The sequence below is a fragment of the Nyctereutes procyonoides genome, unplaced genomic scaffold (assembly GCF_905146905.1).
Source record: "Nyctereutes procyonoides isolate TBG_1078 unplaced genomic scaffold, NYPRO_anot_genome, whole genome shotgun sequence".
Lineage (NCBI taxonomy): Eukaryota > Metazoa > Chordata > Mammalia > Carnivora > Canidae > Nyctereutes > Nyctereutes procyonoides.
This window is the reverse complement of record NW_026575047.1, coordinates 23,626,310-23,648,661: the sequence shown is the minus strand read 5'-3', so window position 1 is coordinate 23,648,661 and position 22,352 is coordinate 23,626,310.

The following is a 22,352-nucleotide window of genomic DNA, read 5'->3' as shown; positions in this document are numbered from 1 at the left end:
TATGCTTAATCTGCTCTGCCTGTGCTCTATAAATGAAACCACAAAGCCTGAATGACAGCTCCTCTGCTTATAATGGTTTGTTGGATATTTTAAGCCATTGTTGAAGGCTGTATATCAGGAAAAAAAAGATTCCTTTGAAAACATTACTGTTCATTGACAGTGTGCCTGGTGAACCAAGAACTCATGCAGATATACAACCAGGTTAGGGGTTTTCCATGCCTACAACACAGATTCCGTTCTGCAGCCCATGGAACAAGGAGTTGTTTTGACTTTCAAGGGTTATTATTTAAGAAATACATTTTGTTAGGTTATAACTTCATAGATAGTGATTCCTTTAATGGATTGGTGCAAAGTGAGCTGCAAACCTTCCAGAAAGTATTCGCCATTCTACATGCCATTGAGAACATTCATGGTTCCTAAGAAGAGGCCAAATTTTAAAATGAGCAAGTTTGGAAGAAGTTGATGCTAACCCTCAGAAATGACTTTGAGAGATTCTGAACTTGAGTAGAGGATGCAACTGCAGATGTGGTAGAAATAGCAAGAGAACTGGAATTAGAAGTAGAGCTTGAATTGCTGCAATCCCATGCTAAAACTTAAATAGAACGGGAGTTGCTTCTTTTTTTTAAGATTTATTTATTTATTTATTTATTTATTTATTTATTTATTTATTTATTTTTATTTGAGAGAGACAGAAAGAGAGCAGGGGGAGGGAGGAAGAACAGAGGGAAAAGGACAAACAAGACTCCATGCTGAGCACAGAGCCTGATTCAGGGCCCAATCTCATAACCCTGAGATGATGACCTGAGCTAAAATCCGGAGTCAGGTACTTAAACAACTGAGCCACCCAGGAACCCCAATCAGGATTTGCTTCTCACAGATGAGTGAAAAAATGTCATTGGTTTCTTGTGATGGAACAATTATTGAAAAGACAGCAAAGCATTTAGAATATAATTTTTTTTTTATTTATGATAGTCACAGAGAGAGAGAGGCAGAGACATAGGCAGAGGGAGAAGCAGGCTCCATGCACCGGGAGCCTGACGTGGGATTCGATCCCGGGTCTCCAGGATCGCGCCCTGGGCCAAAGGCAGGCGCTAAACCGCTGCGCCACCCAGGGATCCCTAGAATATCACATAAACTTAGTTAATAAAGCAACTGCAGGATTTGGGAGGATTGACTTCACTTTTGAAAGAAGTTTCAGTGCGGCTAAAAATGTATCATATGCTACAGAGAAAGCATCTGGGAAAGGAAGTCAGCTGGTATGGCAAACTTCATTGTCGCCTTATTTTTAGAAATTGCCACAGGCCTCCCCACCCCACTCTAGCAACCATCACCCTGATCAGTCAGCAGCCATCAACATGGAGGCAAGACTGTCCACCAATGAAATGATTATGCCTCAGATAACAGTACTTCAGAGCAAGAAAGTACTTTTTAATTAAGATCTGTACATTGTTTTAATCCAGAATGCTCTTGCACACTTATTAGACTACACTTAATGTAATATAAACATGACTTTTACATGCTCTGGGAAACTAAAAAGGGATTTTTGCTTTATTGTGGTGGTCTGGAACTGAACCTGCAGTGTCTCTGAGGTATGCCTCTATGTTCCCTTGTTTTCTTTTCTTTTTTTTTTCTTTCAATTTTTAAACTTTTATTTTTATTTATTTATTTATTTTTTTAGTAATTTCAATACCCAATACAAAACTCAAACTCACAACCCTGATATCAAGAGTCACATGGTCTACTGACTAAAGCCAGCCAGAAAACACTCTGTATTTTCTCCATTTTCAAATGAGCAAACTAGAGTTTGGCCAGGTTACCTAACTTGCCTAAGGTCATGTGACTGGGATTTAGCAGGGCCAGAGCCTAAACCCGGATCTAATTCTGAAGTTCACATGGTCCTCTAATTCTTGCTTCTTCTCAGTATGTGATACTGTATAAACACAAAGCTGTAGAGTCATAACACAAATAAATGAAAGAATCAGGATGACACAAGACGGCTTACATTTGGACACTAAGCTATGGGTTACTTAGTGTAAAATTACAGGGTTTCAGACATACAAACAATATAGTGAAGCGTGTATATTCTTTGGAGGTAGACGGAGCCATCCTGAATCTCAGCCCTCACTCTACTTGCTGTGTGATCTAGAGCAAATGGTGTGACCTCCTTGCTGCAGATTCCTCATCTATAAAATAGTTTTTCCCATTTCATGAAGTTTTTAAAATTAGATGATGTGATCAAATGATCTGTCAATATGCCTAGTACACAGTATATGCCCCAAAATGTCAACTTCATGTCACCTCAAGTTAAAGACATTATGAGATGGAAAAAAGAGGAATTCATTTGCTAAAGTAGTATCTAACTGGCAACTTGAGAGAGTCCTCATGATGAAATTGTGTATAGAGGGATCCCTGGGTGGCGCAGTGGTTTGGCGCCTGCCTTTGGCCCAGGGCGCAATCCTGGAGACCCGGGATCGAATCCCACGTCGGGCTCCCGGTGCATGGGGCCTGCTTCTCCCTCTGCCTGTGTCTCTGCCTCTCTCTCTCTCTCTCTCTCTCTCTCTCTGTGACTATCATAAATAAATTTAAAAAATTAAAAAAATTGTGTATAGACTCACATATATGTATGTACATGTATATACACATATACACACATTTGAGTATTACATTTGGTAGAAAACAAGTTCTTTCAAACCCTATTATCATTATATCTATGAGAGACCTAGTCATCCAGTGGTCTGCTAGGAAAAAAAAAACGTAAATTTCCTATTAGTGTCACCAGCACTATGGACAATGCACACATGTGCACCACCAGCTCAAGCCCCAGGAAGAAGGAGGGTCAATGCACCAATTAGCATTGTAGGCTTCCAATCTTATCTGCCATTCTTTCTGCACAAAAATGACACTCAGGCCATCTGGGTTAAGCTCAGTAGGTTAAGTATCTGCCTTTGGCTCAGGTCATGATCCAAGGATCCTGGGACTGAGCCCTGCGTCAGGCTGCTCAGAGGAGACCCTGTTTCTCTCTCTCCCTCTGCTGTTCCCCCTGCTTGTGTTCTCTCTCTCTGTGTGTCTGTCAAATAAATAAATTATATATATCTAATTTATATATATAATTATATATTATGTAATTATATATATAAATCCAATTTATATATAAAACACAAAACCTGACACTCAGATATAGTTTTGCAGGGTAATGGGTCATGTCATCTCTGGTTAAATAAAAACAATTCCCTAATTAAAAAGTGATAAATTCTAATTCCATTTTTTTAAATATAAAATACACCAAAAAAAAAAGCCCTCAGGAAATATCTCCTCTTCTTGTTATGGTTGCTTTACATAATTTGTTTACACTGTTACAATTTTATTATAGAGATCCTACCACTTTACTCAGACTTTTTCTTCAACATCACACAGTAATTTTTAGCACAGTGGTTAAATCTCTGAAAGCAGACCTCCATATCTGTGTCCTTGAGCTGGGCACTTGACTTCTTTAAGGCTCAAGCATTCAAAAATAAGCTGCCAGGGCTTACAGGGCTGTGTGAGGACAAAGTGAAAATGATCCATGTAAAACTCTAGCAGAATTCTAGGTAGAAAGTAAGAACTCAATAAAATTATTATTTTTATAAGTAGGAGGACTTTTTTTCCCACTGCAAATGACAAAAAGAAAAATTTCAACTGACTTCAGCAAATGGAAGCAAATTTATTTTCAAAATGGAAAGGCCAGATGTAGAAACCATGGAGTCTCAATCAATGTGGTGTCTCTTGCTCAGAGACAAACTCTTCCCCAAGGGTAGCAGGATAGCTGCAGTGGACCAGGTGAGAGCCCAAACCCTACCCTCACCGCAATTCCAAGATCAGCAGAGAAAGCCTCTTCATATTAGCACCTGCATATATCCCAGGATTCCTTCTGATTGGACCAACCTGAGTCTCTTTGCTTACCCAACACAGGAACTGTTGCTGGGAGAATTTGGTGTTTTGATTGGCTAGTTGTGGTAGGCTAATCAATAATTGCCCAAAAAAGTCCCATGCCTTGATCCCAGGAACCAATGAATATAATACCTTGCATGGCAAGAAAGACTTTGCAAAGGTGATCAAATTGAGGATCTTGAGATAAAAAGATTATCCTGGACTATCTGGGCCCAGTGTAATCGTAGAGATCCTTATAAGAAAGAGGCAGGAGAGTCAGAGATCAGGTAATGTGGCAATGGATTCAGAGATTAAAGAGCACAAGCCAAGAGATGTAGGCATGTTGGACAAGCTGGAAGTAATGAGGACTATACTCTCCACCTATGGCCTCCGAAAGGAATTAGCCCTGCCTGCTGACACCATGATTTTAACCTCATAAGAACCGTTTTGGACTTCGGACTTCATGAACTGTGAACCACTAAGTTTGTGATCATTTATTTACAGCTGTACCAAGACAACCAATACACTAGTCTTCACTCACAATCTTTACCTCCAGAGTGCTCAGATGACATGGATGGAAATGGAAGAGGATGGGAATAGAGGAAGAATAATTTTCCAGAAGGAAAACAGAGACCCTGTTACCAGAAGAGAAGAAGGCAAAAAAAAAAAAAAGTGCTCAATGTCTGCGTATCAACATTGACTTTGTAGCTGCACTGTTCTTTTTTTTTTCTTCAAATTCAGCTTAAATGACACTACAATAGCCGAATACTTTCTTGAGTAGCTTTGCCATAATATACTTGCTTCGCCTTCTGTACTCGTACATTGGATTCTTAAAATCCAAATCCTGCTCATCCTAGATATGCATGAGGTTTAGATAACAAGATGGAGGTGACTTATATAGCAAGTCACCGTGTTGTCTATTCGTATGGATCACGTCACATGAACGTATTTGATAGCAGCACCTAGATGACTCAGTCAGTTAAGTGTGCAACTCTTGATTTTGGCTCAGGTTGTGATCTCAGGGTCTTGAGATGGAGCCCTGTGTTGGGCTCCACACTCAGCATGGAGTTTGCTCCCTCTCCCTCCCCTTCTGCCCCTCCCCCTCGCTTCCACTTACTCTCTCTGAAATAAATAAAATCTTAGTAAAATATCTGATACTAGTAATGAATGTGGCCAGACAAATGCAAAACAGTTACAGCAACCTAAGTGTTGGGGCTTTTTGCATTAGCAGGCCTGTTCATCTTGAAAACCCCGTTTTCTTCCTTTGAGTCTTGATTTGAGACCCTACAGAATATCAGGAAATGAATGAACAAAGTGAGGTCAGAACCATCTTCTGGAATCACTCCATAGTTGTGGCATTGATTGTAAGGGCATGCAACAACCTCTTTGGGGTACAGAGAGAATGTATATGTGGGGGGTGTGGAGGTTGAAGAGTTCTGAGTTTGGGATGTTGGGACAATACTAAAAAGAAATCTGATTAAGAGATCAGAAGCACTAAATTCCAGGATCAATTTCACCATCATCCAGTTTTCTCTTCTACGTGATATAAAAACAGTATCATTGAATCCAGCACCAGCATGATGGAGGAGGTTTTTAGTGGGAAAATGGGCTGGAAAATGGATTATCTTTCTGAGAGTAGTAGTGATAGAGATATATTGAAATAATCCAGAAGATTTTTTTCAAAATTCCAAATAGTACAATCTCAGAGTTGTCCCTTCCCTCCCCCTCTGCCCATCCTTCCCTAGCAACCCAAATTAATTCTGTTATTCTCCTGTGCGGGCCTTGGATAATATGGCAGAAGTCTTGCAGGTGGTTTTGTTCATCATCATTCCCCAAGGCCACCTCTGCCCCACCTCTGCCCATTAAGAACCAAGGTCTAGACTGTTTAATTTCTTAGTGGTTTTCTGACTATTTTCCATTCTATGTACTGTTTTTCTGGGTGTATGAATTAGGTGGACACTGGAGAAAGTGTGGAATTACTATCATTGCTCTGTGTTCAACCCACTGCCTTTTTCTGGGTCAGAGAACAGACAGGTCTCTATGCCACCAGGCATATCCAGAATGCAGGGCACTATCCCAACCCTGAAGCAGCCTCAGCCTGGCCAGGCCTCATAAGGAAAGTCCTGAGTCCTAGACAAATATGTTGAAGTGAGAAGCCAAATCTGGCTGCTACAATCTGCTGTCTCCCATAGTGACATTCTGGCCACGACAAAATATGGCAGGTTCAGAAACTCAATTTTCCCTGACAATCGAGCATCAGGCCCTGACAAGACAAGCTGCTTCATTATCTGTCTGGGAGGAAGGGACAAACAATTTTGTTGAGTCAGTAATGGTAGACCGTAGTAGATGTTTTATCCAGGGAAATATTTGTCATCTAGTGCCGTGGTGGACCATTAACAAGTCATTTCTAGGACGGCTCTAAAAATGAAATCATCTTTATTTGATATAGTGTCATTACTGCTATTTATTACCCAAACCAAACATTCAGCTCATTGGGAGATTGAGTAAATCAGCAAATGAGAAGACACTAGAAAGCTAACTAGAAAGAATCTCTGCTTTATCAAAGAAAGTTATTTTTTTAAATAAAGAATAATTAACCCGCAGTGTTATATCAGTTTCAAATGTACAGTAAAATAATTCTAGAAAGCTAACTAGGAAGAATCTCTGCTTTATTAAAGAAAGTTACTTTTTTAAATAAAGAATAATTAACCCACAGTGTTATATCAGTTTCAAGTGTATAGTAAAATAATTCAATAATACTATGTATTGCTCAGTGCTCATCAAAAAGTTAATCCTTAATCCCCCTTGTCTATCTTACCTTTCCCCCATCTCCAAGTGTCCATTCATAGATGAATGAATAAAGAAGAAGTCATATATAAATACAATGGAATATTAGTCATAAATAAGAATGAGATGTTGCCATTTGCAACAATATGGATGGAGCTAGAGAGTATTACGCTAAGTGAAATAAGCCAGTCAGAGGAAGACAAATACTATGATTTCACTCACATGTGGAATTTAAGAAACAAAACAAATGAACATAAAAAGCTATTAACTTTTCAAAAGAAGGACAATTTTAAAATTAGAAGACTGTCATGATTTTTATAAGAAAAAGAGGAATCAAGAGAGCGCTAGTGAGTGATAACTTCATGTCAGAACCTGTGCTACCTCCTTCACATTCATGGTTTTAGTTACACTTCACAACAATACTTAGGACTGTGTTCATTTTATAGATGAAAATCTTAAGAACCCAAAAGCCAGAACTCATTAAGTAAAATGATTTCCCCAAGTGCTCCTGGTATATGAGTGAGAAGAAGAAACCCTCTTTCTTCCTTTTCTGGTACAACCTCAATATGTCTCGTGGTTTAAACTGCAGTGTTTGCCCTCTCACACCAATCATTCTGTGGCCTTTTCCTGATAGCATTGAGGTAATGGTGTGTCTAGAGCAGAGCCTTAGTCATCACCACAAGTCACTGTGCATCTGACTACACGCTTGTCTGGGACTCTTTGACAAGTCATATCTGTGATTCGGGACTTTTGTTTCCCAGTGACAGAAACCTACATCAAATTGATAAAAGATAAAGAGGAACTTGGTTGGCGCATATTGGAGCATTTGAACAGAAGCCTAAGTAAACTGATGTGAGGAAAATAGGATCTATTGCTCTTTAAGAAAACTGGAACCTGGGATTCAAGAATGCACAGGATGCACACACACACACACACCCTCTCTCTCTCTATCTCTACCCATCCTTGTTTCTGAGTACTCGCATAATCCTCTACTACTACATGCTGGTTTGCTCCATTCAGGAGGAAACAGGTCTTCCAACCTCTGGAGAAGGATTGACTAATACTTATTCTTGTCATAGGTTTAGAAATCGGCTCACCTTGTGTTGGGCGCCCACCTTTGGGCCATCATCTAAAGCCAAAGAAATAGCTCTGTATGATCATGGTAGCTCCTATGCCAACAACACAAATGAAGAGGAAAAAATTACTCTCCAGAACAAGGAGGCTACTGAACTGACAATACCACTGACATCCAGGACACAATGGAGATTTACAGCCAAGAGGCAAGGGAGAAGCTGCTGGGAAGTTAGGTAAACATTTCAATGTCCCAAGAACTCTGTTATGTTTTCAAACTGAAAGTAGGTGGTTGTCAAGACTTCAGAGCATGCACACACTCACTTATTCATTCCTCAGACATTTACTGGTGCTAAAATAGAAGGAAAAAATAAGAATAAGATATGATCCCTACCCTCAGAGTTTACTGCCTGCCGGGGAGAACAGACAAGTATACTAATGATGTCAGTATTGTGAGCAGAGTGTATTAATGAAGGTCCATAGAGGGCAGTGTTTTTCATGCTGTATGCTGAGACCCATTGGCAAGTCATTAAATCAATTTAGTGGGCTGCACACAGCATTTAAAAAAATAAAAGAAAGGAGAAAAAAATTGGCCAGAATATATCAGTGTGCATTGCACAGCAGTAAAGCTGTAAGAATCTGGTGAAACAATTGTGGTTCAGTTGTGTGGGAGGCTGTGTATGTGCAGGTTTGTGTACCAAGTCATGCTATAAAATCCATTTCTTACTCTAGGTCATTGTCAGAAATGTTTGAAAGATGCTAATGCGATGTGAGTAGGAACCCAGAGAAGAGGCATGTAGATGAGACTAGTAGGAGGTAGAAGAGGAAAAGATTTCTGAAGGGAGCTCTTAATCTGAATCTTGGAGAAAAGGCAGCAATTCAAAGATGGCAAGCGGCTCATGATTCAGGCACAGAGAATTGAGAAGGCTGTGTAGACTAGGAAGTCCCGTGGCTGCCCTGTGCAATAGACTAGGTGCTGTGCTGGCTCAGGTGTTACAGTAGGGATCCCTCCAGCTACCGTCCCAGGACTGGGAGTTGCTGGTATAGAATGGGGAGGCAGGCCACAGATGTTTGACAAAAAACAGAAAGTCATGGATGACAATGAGAATGTAGCCCTCTAAAAATTTTGAGATGTCCAAGTTTGCCTCTATTTGGGGAACCAGAGAAAGCTGTGTGAAGGAGGGAGCATTTCTGAATTATCTTTGAATCCTTCAACAGGTTTGGCCCAGAGATTAATAGTGTTGGGCTTGTGTGGTTGAGCCTGATGAGTCAGGTGAGGAAGAAAGAGGAGAAGGAGACACTCCAAGAGCATTTCAAAGCCCAAGAGAAGGCGGATACTGTGAATGGTCACACCCCCTGCTCAGTGAAGATCCTTCAAACCAACTATAGTAGTAGTTCTTTAAGGGAAACGTAGGTGCCATGCCAAATAAAATTTCATTCACTTTTCAACACTTTCAAATATGTGCATTGGATGACAGCCATCTCACGTCAGAGTTAAGCACTAAGATTTGTAGTCAGGATGCCAGGGTTCAAAACCACTTACTTGGGATCCCTGGATGGCGCAGCGGTTTAGCACCTGCCTTTGGCCCAGGGCGCGATCCTGGAGACCCGGGATCGAATCCCACGTCAGGCTCCCAGTGCATGGAGCCTGCTTCTCCCTCTGCCTATGTCTCTGCCTCTCTCTCTCTCTCTATCATAAATAAATAAAAATTAAAAAAAAAACAACAAAACAAAACCACTTACTTGCTGTACTTAGTTACCTAATCTTCCTGTGCCTGAGAGTTCTCATGGGTAAAACCATATCTATGGCAGCCAAGGAAGTATGCTGCTCAGACCCTCTTCAAGAAAGAACTGGATCTTCAGCTGAGAGTAGTGTCCTTGCCTATCGGTGGTTACCGACAGTGCCACTGGGGCCCAAAGCAGAATTTATGCTCAGGCCATACTCTTCTCAGAAGCCCTTAGTCAGTGAAAGACCATGGTGGGAATATTGGAGTCTGGCCATATTGTCCAACACGGGACTCTGCTAGAAGGTAAGCTTTGGGGGATCCCTGGATGGCTCAGCAGTTTAGCACCTGCCTTTGGCCTAGGGCATGATCCTGGAGTCCCAGGATCGAGGCCCACATCAGGTTTCCTGTATGGAGCCTGCTTCTCCCTCTGCCTGTGTCTCTGCCTCTCTCTCTCTCTCTCTCTCTCTCTCTCCCTGTCTCTCATGAACAAATAAATAAAATCTTAAAAAAAAAAAAAAAAAGAAGGCAAGCTTTGCTTTGGGTTTCCCCAGTGGGGCTGACAAGGCTTTGTCAAAGCTGTGTGGTCAGAGGCTCACTTACCTACCAAGCCCTGCTTCCTCCCGACACTTCCCTTTCTAAGGTATCAGATCTACTCTGTGGTCTGAAGACTTTTTTCACCCAGTCCTTCTTCCTTCCCTTTTGTCGTTCATAGGCAAATGCCCAAGAAGCCTCTTGCACTGTCTGAGCATTTATCTATTTCCTTAAGTGGACACAATCCCTCCTTATGGCGCCACCCCGGGTCTCAGGCCTTGAATTGCTATTCTGTCTACACTCAGTCCCTAAATAAACCCCCTGAGGTTCTAGGACTTTAATGCTGTCTCTGTGTTGAAGACTCTCAAATTTGTGACTCCAGCCCTGAGCAGTCTTCTGAACTCCAGATACTTACATCCAATACCTTTTTAATGCCTCTGCTGGCTTTCCAATAGGAGCCTAAAACTCAATGTGTCCAAGTCCAAACCCTTGATCTTTTCTCCTAAATCTGTCCCTTCTTCAATCTTTCCTGTCCTGCTAAATAGCAATTCTATATTTATAGTTGCTGAGGGCAAACACTTTGATGTCATTCTTGATTTCTCTCATTCTCTCAGAGCCCGCATCCAATCCATCAGCAAATCCTGTGGGTTCCACCTAAAAATACATGCTGAACCTGACCAGTTCCTACCATCTGCACAAGGACATCTCTGGTTTGAGCCATCATGTCCTCTTCTCTGGATTACTGCAATATCTTCTGTTTTGACTTCCTACTTCTATCTGTGACTCCTTCAATCCAGTCTCAACACAGCAGCCAGAGTACCCTTTTAAAATGCAAACCAGAGCATATCATTTTTATCTCAAAGTCCTCCAAGATGTCCAGTCATCCAGAATAAAGCCTGTATACTCAAAATAACCTCTCAGTCCCCATGTTGCCTGGCCCCTCCTCCACATTCTCTCCCTTGTTTACTCAGTTTTATTTTAACCACATCGACTTCATTACTGACCCCCGAATACTCCAACATATTCCTAGGTGGGATTTTGTACATGCTATCCCCTTTGCCTGGAATATTTTCCCCCAGATATTTGAATGGCTCTCTCTTATCTCCTTCATATTTCTGCTCCCCTGTACCTTATGGGGGATGCTGTCCCTGGGCTCTGTAGGAAAAATCACATATACTGGCACATACTTTTACCTTCACTGCTGTACTTATTCTTAACACTTTTAATATCTAACATAATTGATTTTTGTCTTATTTCTCTTCCCCTACGTGAGGATATAAGTTCCAGAAGGGCAAAATTTTACACCTTTCCCTCCTACTATATCCCTAATGCCTATTTCAATGTCTCATATGTGGCAGGAACCCAATAAATGTCTGATGTACAAGCAAATGAATTGGGCTTATAATAGTAGTGTTGACCCCACATGGGGGGCTGTGGTCTCCAATAATTGGTTCTAAATAACCTAGTACAGTGCCTGGAACACAATAAGTGCTCAATGACTATGAGTTTGTGTTAATAATATTAGCAGTTCTTATGTAAGGTAGACACTTAAACGGTAGTGTCCATTCTGAGGACAAAGTTTGACAGCAATAATCAGGTGAGAGCCACAGAATCTATTTGTTCAGATTTTTTTTTTTTGTTCAGATTTCTTAACAGAAAACTTTAGGATCATATATCCCATGGAGGTGAAAATGACTATAATTCACCCACAGAATGGGAACTGTAACATAGCTTGCTATATTCCTAAAAAATACATTGTATTATAAGTACTTCACAGATTTCTAATGCTAATATCAATTCCTTCCTCAATAAGGTGAATAATTATAGCTAGGCATAACTGAGATACAAGACTCTGATTTGATTTGCCTGCATTCTTCTTCTTCCACTACCTAAGTTTTGAGACTGTGTCTGTTTTATTCAACAAATATTTTTGGAGCACCTGCTGTGTCAAGGCACTGTGCCAGGCAAGGTGAATTCAGCAACTAACAAGATAGACTTAACTCTTGCCTTCATACAGCTGACACTCTATCAGGGAAGAAGGATAATCAAATAAGAAATTATAGCAGGTAAGTGTTAGGATGGTGAAAGTACAGGACACATATGATAGAAGCCAATAACTTAGTTTGGGATGGGAAAGAAAAATGAGAGGAGATCATGCTTTGCTTCTCACAAGAGGTGCAGTATCTAAGGAGAATGTGAAGTTCTTGTAAAAAGTAAAAAGCAAGCTAACAAACAAACAAAATACCTGGAAAATTACTTATCCTGGTAAAGGAGAGAATGTTTGCATGCAACTGGGAAATAATGTAAAAAAGCCTGGACCATGGATTGGACAGAAGACCTCAAAGTCTTGAAACAAGTTCTGAACAGTGCCCTTGAAGGCTTGTCCTTAATGGTCCCTTGGACTCTGTTAGTAATTGCAGAAAATCCTTACACTTTCTTTAATACATTTTAGAGTTAGCTTTAAATATTAATAAAGAAGTTTTTATTTTTCTACAGTACCCTTTTAACCCCTAACTAGGATTCTTTTTCTACAATCCTAGGCTTGCGTGGCCCAATCTCACACAATTCCAAGAGCTCACAGATGGCCTTGGGCTTTCAATACTGATCTTCTTGCTGGGCTGAAGGACGTGTTCATCCCCCATTCTCTTCAGGCAAAGAGTAACTTCATGTTGGAAACATAGCTGAACATAGATCTTGAATGTAGGCAGGATATAGGGGTCTTGTCATGTCCTTCTGCTATTAAGCCCCAACTAGGCACTCAGACTCCCTAACCTCTGGAAATGTACGATAAGAGAGAAAACATAGAAAAAAAAAGCAATTCACAATACTACAAATGCAAACTTAGTGAAATGATGGTTAGGTTTCCTAAAGAATGTGATAGGACGTCAAACAAGGAAGAGACCATGGCCATTGGGAAAGACAACACACAGCAAGCACAATTTGACTTGGATCCTGAAGAATGAGTAGGATTCTATCAAATAAGTAATGGCTGGGTCATCCACCTGGGAGAGATGGAAGGTGGTGGGATGGGAGGTGAGCAGAGAAGCAGGAGAAACAGCATAAGAAAAGGTTGTAGAAAACTTCAGTTCAATTTGTCTTTCAGGTTTTGGGAGAGACTTTACTAAATCCAACCATCTCTCAACTTGCATCTGCAGACTCACCCATTCACTTAAATGGTGAGTGACTTGGTGATTAAACACCTAGGATTCTGCTTAAACTTTTAGGGTAGAATTTTAAATTAAACCAAAGAAACAAAAAACAATGTTTAAAGAGTAAAGGCATGAATGGTAATAGTCAGCTATTTTGCAGTTAGAGCTATTAAAGTTTGAAGCTCAAGAAATTACATATTTAAGTGCCTAAGTAGTCTTCAGTTGACTTTTAATTAACCTTTTTTTGCCATTTCTAATCTAGGGAAATTGAAAAATATTTTTATAGTCCAACGAAACTTATTTTGTAAAAGAATTCCATACATTTGAAAGTCACTCATAATCATCTTTGAAAACATGTGATGTTTGCAGCTGAATCAAGCCAGATTGTATTTATTCCTTATCAATTCTGGTTATCTTGGCATTGCTCTCTTATTAATAAGATTCAGACAAAGCCTAGCCTTCCGGTGCAAAAGTGAAAACCCACAGTGGTTTAAAAATGATTTTCTCTAATCAGGCTGCATCTCATTAGTTGTGATTCTTTTCTTTTAGATTCTGATGTTTGCAGAAGCATTTTGTAGGAGCATTATTTAAAACATGTCCTCCCTAGTGTGCACCTGCCTCTTCTTGCAGATTATTCTTCCTCAATCTTTCTGAGTAGAAGATTTGTTTATTCAACTTAATCTAAATCTCAGTGAAGAAATTCTTCTTTTCGTCCTTCTCTTTTCAAAATAACACAAGCTAGACTTGCCTAAAAACATTTATAGAGGCCATGCCACTTAGTTTTCATGTTGAAAACTAAATGATGGTAACTGCCTTACCTAGCTTCCTTGACACCCCAGATAATGAGGTTTTTATACCTCCTATGATAACTTGTCACTAAAAAGGATTCACTATTATGTCCGTCAGGGTAGGCTAGATCATGCTGTGATAACAACCAAGTGTTACGGTCATGGGAGCTTGGCAGAAAATAAGTTTTTTTCCACACACAGGGTCTAATGTGGTTTGTTCAGGATGCTTTTCCATCTAGTGACTCAGGGATCCAGGCTGTCTTCATATTATAATACAGCTGCCTTCGCATGTCATTTCTTTTACTATTTTTTTCATTTCAACTTTTTATTTAAATTCCAGTTTATTAACATCTATAGTGTAATATCTTTTATTTTTAAATTATTTTATTATATTTTTTCTTATTATTTTTTTTAATTCAAACTCAATTTGCCAATGTATAGTGCATCTTGAGTTTCAGATGTAGTGAACACTACATATTGTATAATATTAATTTCAGGAGTGGAATTTAGTGATTCCTCACTTACATATAACACCTGATGCTCATCACAAGTACTCTCCTTAATCCCATCACCTATTTAACCCATCTCCACCCACCTCCTTCAATCAACCCTCATTTTGTTCTCTGTGGTTAAGAGTCTGTTTTATGGTTTGCCCTCTCTTTTTTCCCCTCTACGTTCATCTGTTTTGTTACTTAAATTCCACATATGAGTGAAATCATGTGGTATTTGTCTTTCTCTGACTGACTTATTATGCTTAGCATAAAACACTTTAGCTCCATCCATATCTTGCAAAAGCAAGATTTCATTCTTTCTGATGGTTGAGTAATAGTCAATTGCATATATATATATACACACACACACATACATATACATATATGTATATGTATGTACATATGTATATTCATTCTTTATGATGGCTGAAGTAATAGTCAATTGCATATATATGTATATGTATATGCATATATATATATATGCAACTTTATCCATTCATCAGTCGATGGGCATTTGGGATCTTTCCATAATTTGGCTATTGTGCATAATGCTGCTATAAACATTAGGATGTTTATGTCCTGAACATTGTGTCTCTTCAAATCAGTATTATTGTATCCTTTGGGGAAACACTTAGCCATACAAGTGCTAGATTATAGGGTAGTTCTACTTTTAACTTTTTTTTTAAAGATTTTATTTATTCACTCATGATAGACACACAGAGAGAGAGACAGAGGCAGAGACAGAGGCAGAGGGAGAAGCAGGCTCCATGCAGGGAGCCCGACATGGGACTTGATCCCCAGACTCCAGGATCGCGCCCTGGGCCAAAGGCAGGCGCTAAACCGCTGAGCCACCCAGGGATCGATCCCCTACTTTTAACTTTTTGAGGAACTTCCATCGTGTTTTCCAGAGTGACTTCATATGTCATTTCTAGGGTCACTTGATCATGGTTAGAGAGGAAAGGAGCACACAGGCTTGTAACTGCCTCAGCCTGGAAATAACGTATGTCACTCTACTTCTGATCCTTTGGCCAATAAGACTCATGTGACTTCCACTTAACTGCAAGGGAGAGTGTGGAATGAGGGGGGATGCATGAAATAGTTGGCAAGTAATGTCTCTGCCTCAATTACACGACTGATTTGATGCTGTGCTGAGCCAAGTTCAGAAGAAGCACATGGGTACCATAGAATTTTCAGCATATTGAAATCATTATCCAGAAATAATCTGGAGTACAAATACACGTGTTCTGAAGACAGTATTTGACTTTGACCATTCTCCTAGATACTCTAAGCCTCAGAACATTCATCTGTAAAATGGGGAGAATACCACCATAGGCAGGTTGGGAGGAGTAGACATAGTGATTACAAAACATCTGGAAAAGACCAAATAAGTGTCCAGTTTTTAAAGTAGCAATTATTATTGTATTTTAGTGATAATGATAAAAAAGCAATATTATCACTATGCAAAATAATTAATTAGTTATATTTAATTTGCCAAAAATAATGAAAACAATTTTGAAATATAAGCATCCCTAAGACTCCCTAGCTGAGTTCAGAATCAGTTTTGACCTTACAGTTAATTTACTTTTAGCAGAAAATGTAGCATATTATTACCTTTAGAATTTCCCATTTCAGACGGAAAAAAAATCAAGCTTTTAGAGTAATTGCAAAATTTTTAAAGGGACCTCAGTGAAAGCAGAGAGGGAAGTTTCCATGGCAATATCTGAACGACACAAAGGGAAAGGAAGAAGAGAAGAGGGAGCATTTAATGAGCACTTACATGATGGTAAGTGGTGTGCTTGGCATTTTACATCTGGTATCTGTCTAAAACAAGGGGAAAAGCTATGAGATCAGTCTGATGGTCATAGTTTTATGAAAGAACAAACAAAAACCAAAAGTAGAGAGAGCTTTCTCAGTCAACCATTTAAAACATGGCCCGAGTAGGATACAAGCCTACCTTTGCCTGCACCTGGTGCTCAGGCTATCCCAGCACCGTTGAGCATTGAGCATTGAATCTTTCCACGTCCTGTGCTGAATATCCCGTTTCCCTGGACTTCTTTCTCTTTGTTCCCAGCCTTTATAGGGGCCTTTCCAGGGTTAACATATAAAGCTGTCTCCACTCTGACCTCTCACCAGCACACCAGGCTCCTATTTCCTTCTGAAAATAGGATTCCTTAGGTCCATTGCCTTGCCTACTCACGATCCTCCTTGTAAGAAGAAGCCTATGATACCAGATGACAGAGCAGTGGGGTAGCACAGACATCAGTGGCAACCATCCTAGCAAGGATCACTTGGGCAAGAATTATCAATGGCAGCCCAGTCCAATGGAAGCCCAATCCTCTGATAAGGAGCAGAATACTTCCCTGGTCTCAAAGGGTCTCCCTGCAGAGTTTTTAGTAGTTGAAAGGAGACAGACAGTAACTATACAGTAGAGAAAGTAGATGATATATTGTGTGATCAAAATTAATATCAGCAAGGAGGAGCAGATAGTCATCACATGCCTCTGGATGTGACGTGTTGAGAAGGAAACACCATCACATATGATTATTGTTGTCAGGACACATAACCTGCATCTAATTATAGGGGAAACAGCAGACAAACCCACACTGAAGAGTAGTCCACGGCTGGCCAAGATTCTGTGAAATGTCCATCTGAGGAATCTTCCAGATGGAAAGAGACAAAGCATATGTGACCACTAGCTGGACCATATCCTGTACCAGAAGAAAGGGCTTTAAGAACGTTATTGAGACAACTGACAAATATGGGATATTGGAAGTTAGATTAGATGAAAGTGTTGTAGCAATGTTACATTTTCCAAATGTAACAATATTGTGGTTAGGAGAATATTCTTATTCTTAGGAACTACACACTGAAATATTTTGAGTAAAAGGGTGGAATGTATGTAACTTATTTTCAAATGATTCAGAAAAACAAATAATCATTTTGGAATTTATAATTTACACACAAAGTTGTGTATGTATATGCAGATGTGTGTGCATATATATATGGGGGGAGGGAAAGAGAATGAAAGAGATGAGATTGTACGACAAATGTCGCAAAATGTTAAAAATTGCTGAATCTGGGAAAAGTATATTGAGAGGAAGAGACTATTTCCAGCAATTCAATGAGCTTTAGAAGTTTAAATAAATTGAAATTTCTATTAATAGCAAGCAATTGCTATGTGCCCATCATTTGCTATAGATTGTCCTAGGCAGGTCCCTGGCATTCCTTCTAAATTTTTCTTAGTGGCTCTGTATGTAGAAATTATGTCTTCATTTTCATGTTTAGACATGAGGAAGTTGAAACAGGCTGCTCGTGGCAGAATGTGCCAAGGTCTTGAATTTGAATTCAGATCGGGTTTATTCCTTTTCACTGCGAGAAGGGACAGTTCATGTGATGTCGGGCAGGAAGAGATGAGGCTCCAGCTTCCAGCTCACAGCCCATTGGGAAGGTAGAGAAGGAAGATAAAATAATTAGATTCCTCAGTGTGCTGTGGTAAGTACTGTTAAATTCTTCCAACCAGTATTTATTGCGTACATTAACCGTGTGCCAGATGTTCTGCTAAGCTCTCTGGGACCAGAGCTGTGGACAGCAGAGACTCAGGCTCCACCTTCCCAGAATTTCTGTTCCATGGACAGATGGGGCTGACCCTGGTACGCACGGGTGCTGGAGGCTCACAGGAGGGGCACCTACTCCACACCAGGTTACGCAGGTTTCCCAGAGGGTATCCTACTGGTGTCTTAATGGTTTTTCAGAGATAGAAGAACCTAGGAAATCTTGCTCATTCCTGTGTTCTGAAAACCTGGCACATAGAGAATTCACTATTGCTCAATCTAGAAAAAGTATATACGAGTGTTCTGTATTGTGTGTAGTCTGTACCAGCCCTGATCTCATGAATGAATGGTTGGATGAAGGAATGAGTGTGTGAATTCCCTCATGGGACCACAAGAAACCCAATGGGATCAGGTGTCTCAAAAATTTACCCTCCCTGTCATCCTTCCAGGTCATCAGAGCAAGCCAGTAAGTTCCAGCAAGCCTGTCCCTCCCTGATCTAGCAGTGAGTGGCCTTGGTGGTGGTGGCAGCCTGGTAATTAACCACAGTCATGGGTGTTCCCACTGTCCTGGCTCCTGTGTTTTGCCTTTAAGATGAGAGGAAATGCTTTATTAAGCAAAGCCATTCAGATCTCTCTTTCCTTCTCTCCCTTTTGTCTTGATTTGCTGAACACTTTTTTAGGCTCTTGTGTTCACAGAAGAGAACAAAGCCACCTTCTCGAAGCTGTACCCTGGGTTTCGTTTTTGCCAATGCCGTCCAAAGCCAGCAGCCCACGTACTTTTGTAGGTCAAAACAAGTGCCCTCCAGCTTCCTCCAAGAAGTCAGAATCAGCTCAGTAACGGAACAGTGTGCTTTCAGTTTTCCTCAGTGCTTTGGCATGATCTCATTTCATCTACAGAGTACACGTACAAAGTGTTAGAGGCTCTTGTGGAGAAAATACTTGGGGATTTTTCACACTCCTTTTGGTAAACCTGGGAAGGAGCCTCGGGCCTGCCCCAAGGGGGAGAGGAGGTCTCCAGCTGGCCCACTTCTCTGCCCTTTGCTCAGCCAGCCCTGCCAACTGGAGCTGCTTGCTTATTACTGTTCCATACCCTGGAGTTCCAGGAAACATTCCACTTGAAAAATAGATCTCACCTCCAGGGGGGTAGAAAAAAAAAAGTTTGGAGCTGATCGATCAGCTTAAACACCTTCATAAACAAATTGAGGCTGAGAAAGGGAATCATTTGCCTGAAATCACGTAGCTAATTAGTGATAGAGCAAGGAACGAAGTCCTCATCCTGGGTATCATTCCATTTTCTACTCTAGGGCATGAAATTGCTGGATGTGGCAAAAACAATCACAGTGAATGGAAAGACCCAATGATTTGGCCCAAAAGGAGAGAAAAAAAAAAAAGTAATAAATCCCTGAGAGCTGAAGTTTCTGACATGCCTCTCTGCAACTCACCCAACACACACACCCTCTGTGCCTGTGGAATCTGAGTTCCCTGACTCTGGAAGGTTGTAGAAGGTCTGCTGCATGCATCTGTTCCTCCAGGACAGGAATCGTATCAGAAATACCACTTTCCCCTCCAGAAACTGCTCTGGGCACAGTAGCTCACCACCATCTCTCTTGGCTGCTGAATGTTCTCGCAGGTAGGTAATGACTGGCAACATTCACCCCTGTCCTCGATAACTAAGAGATTGAATCTCGGGCGTCACTGAAACCACAGATGGGAATGCTTCCTTTCTAATATAAAGTGACAAGGGTTCATGATTTTCAAGCTGCTCTAAGCTGCCTTGCTGGGGGCATAGAAAGACAATCTGCTTCCAGGTGAGGGACTCCAGTCTCCCCTACAACTTTCAAAAACCGTGGAAGAGACAAGTCCCCGAGCTACACAGAGTTCCTTCGAGAAGGCAAATATGGGTCTATTTTAGCTCCTTCCCATAGGGGCACCATGGGCAGGGAGAGGCTGCCTGTGGGTGTCACTCTGTGCCCTCCGGAGGTGCTGGGCAGGAGCAGGAGGCCAGGGCAGTGACTGCACTGAACCAGCAGCTCCAGGATGGGGATGGGTCTTTGGGCAAACCTCACACCCTTAAACATTCTTCCTCCTCCTATAGAGAAGGTGTCTGACAGCCTCCTTACTTAGAACTTCTTGTAGTTCTTTTCATACTGTCTATCCTTCCTTCCCTGTGACCTCTCCCTCTCTCTCTCTCTCCCTGTCTCTCTCTTTTTGTATCTTTCTGTGTATTTGTGTCTGTGTGTCTCTGTCTCTCTCTCTCTCCATCCCTCTGTCTCTCCCCACCCCCGTCTTTCTCTCTCTCTCTCTGTCACCAAAAGATACCACTTTTCCCTGTTCAATCCCTATAGAGAGCACCACTCTTATTTATTTATAAAGGAGTAACAACAGTGAAATTACTGAGAACCATAAAAAGGAGTTAAAAGCTAAAAGCTTGAAGTGTTGATGCTCTGTGAAATTATCCTGATTTGATGGATTCTAGAGCTGGGCATTGCCTTCCTCTGTCATGTGAATAAAACGTTATCTTTTCATTTTAAAGAAATCGTTATATTGGTATCTCTTTGATGACGTATATGGGTTGTTTCCTTTCTGTGAAGATTGAAGGTTCATTTTCGTACTTACAAAGGAAATTAAGGAATATCTACTTAATGTTTGCAGCTCAGGATCTGTACTAATAGTCCTCATTGCTTTTCTGCTCTGACTGCCCGGATGAGCAGAAGATAAACACATATTGCTGTTGTTTGTTATATTCCATGATGGTAATATTGACTAAATAAACAAATGAAATGACCTGTCCAATTTTCCACATGAATCAGAGATTAGAGTTGACCCAAACATCTTACTTTCTTTCTTCTTCTTCTTTTTTTTTTTTTTTTCAAATCTCCTGTCTTGGAATTAACCTGAGTTTGGCTTTCCTCTCTTACACCTGCAGGAACACCTGTGGAATCCGTGAAACGATCACATTGCCTTGTTCCTCTGAGCCTCTTTCTGAACATGTAGAATGGAGCTAACACTACTACTTCAAAGGGTTGGGGGCTGGACTGAACAAGAAAATATGTACTTTAGCATGGTATCTTATATATTTAATAAGCCCTCAATAAGTGTAATGTCCTTTAATTTCCTAGAGCTACTGATATGGTTTATAGTTCGGGCATAGATTTGCAGCTCCTGTTCTATAATGCAGATCACTGAGCTTGGAGAAGCACAATGAACTGATCAAGATCACATAAATGACAGGCATCAGTGGAAAGCACTGGTTCACAATCAGGGGTGATTCTGCTTCCAGGGGACCTCTGTCAACGTTGGGAGATTTGGGGATGTCACCACAGGGGAATCATACTATTGGCATCCCAGCGTGCAGAGGTCAGGGATGCGCTAAACATCCTGCAATGCATAGAACAGCCCCTACAGCAAAGATTTTTCTGCACTAAAATGTTAATAGTGCCAAGGTTGAGCAACCCTGGTTTTCGATCTATGTGTTCTGACACCAAATCAAGAGTTACTTTAATTCACCTTACATGGCCCAAAGTACCTCAAAGCACCTTGTAAAACTAAAGTGCTATATTTGTTATTTGAAAGGCAGTGTAATATAATAGAAAACTTTAAAGTTTGACATATCTGGGTCTATTCTCAGCTCTACCACTTATTAACATTTAATCTGAATGACCTCAGGCAAAAATTAACTCATCTGAGCCCTGATGTCTCTGTTTGTGAACTGTAACAGGATGCCTCAAAAGTTAGAAAGAATATAAGTGAATGAGCTCAGTGCCAGTACACAGCACAGGTCCCTTCATGGCAGCTAGGACAAAATTATTATATAGTTGACCTATCATTTATGCATCTGGGTGTTGATACACAGGATAAATTTCATTTTTGTCAACAAATATTTATGAATACCTCATATGTGGTAAACACTGAAGGTGCAAAAATGAACCAAATGGAAAGGTTCTTGTCATGATGGAAGCTACATTATGGATGAAGGGAAATGGATGAGATGTAAAGATAGGGAAAGAAATCACAGAGAATTATAGAAGGTGGTCAGGAAGGTCTTCTAGGAGGAGGCAATTGGAGTAGAGATCTGAAGGGGGAGAAGGCACACGAGTGAAGGGAAAGGAACAACACCCTAGAGGAAAGGACTAACAAATGCAAATCTACCAGGCAAGAGGCATTTGAGGCATTGAGAAGGAAAGCAAAGATGTGGGAGCATGGAGCTGCCAGAGGAAGGCAGTAGAACAAGGGTCTTTCACCCTGCAGAGAACCACGGGGAGGAGCATTAGAGGGATAATGAATTGTCGCTTAGCTCCAAATAATGCCCCTTTGCAGGTTTCCACCTCCAAGAATGAACCATGAAGTTTAT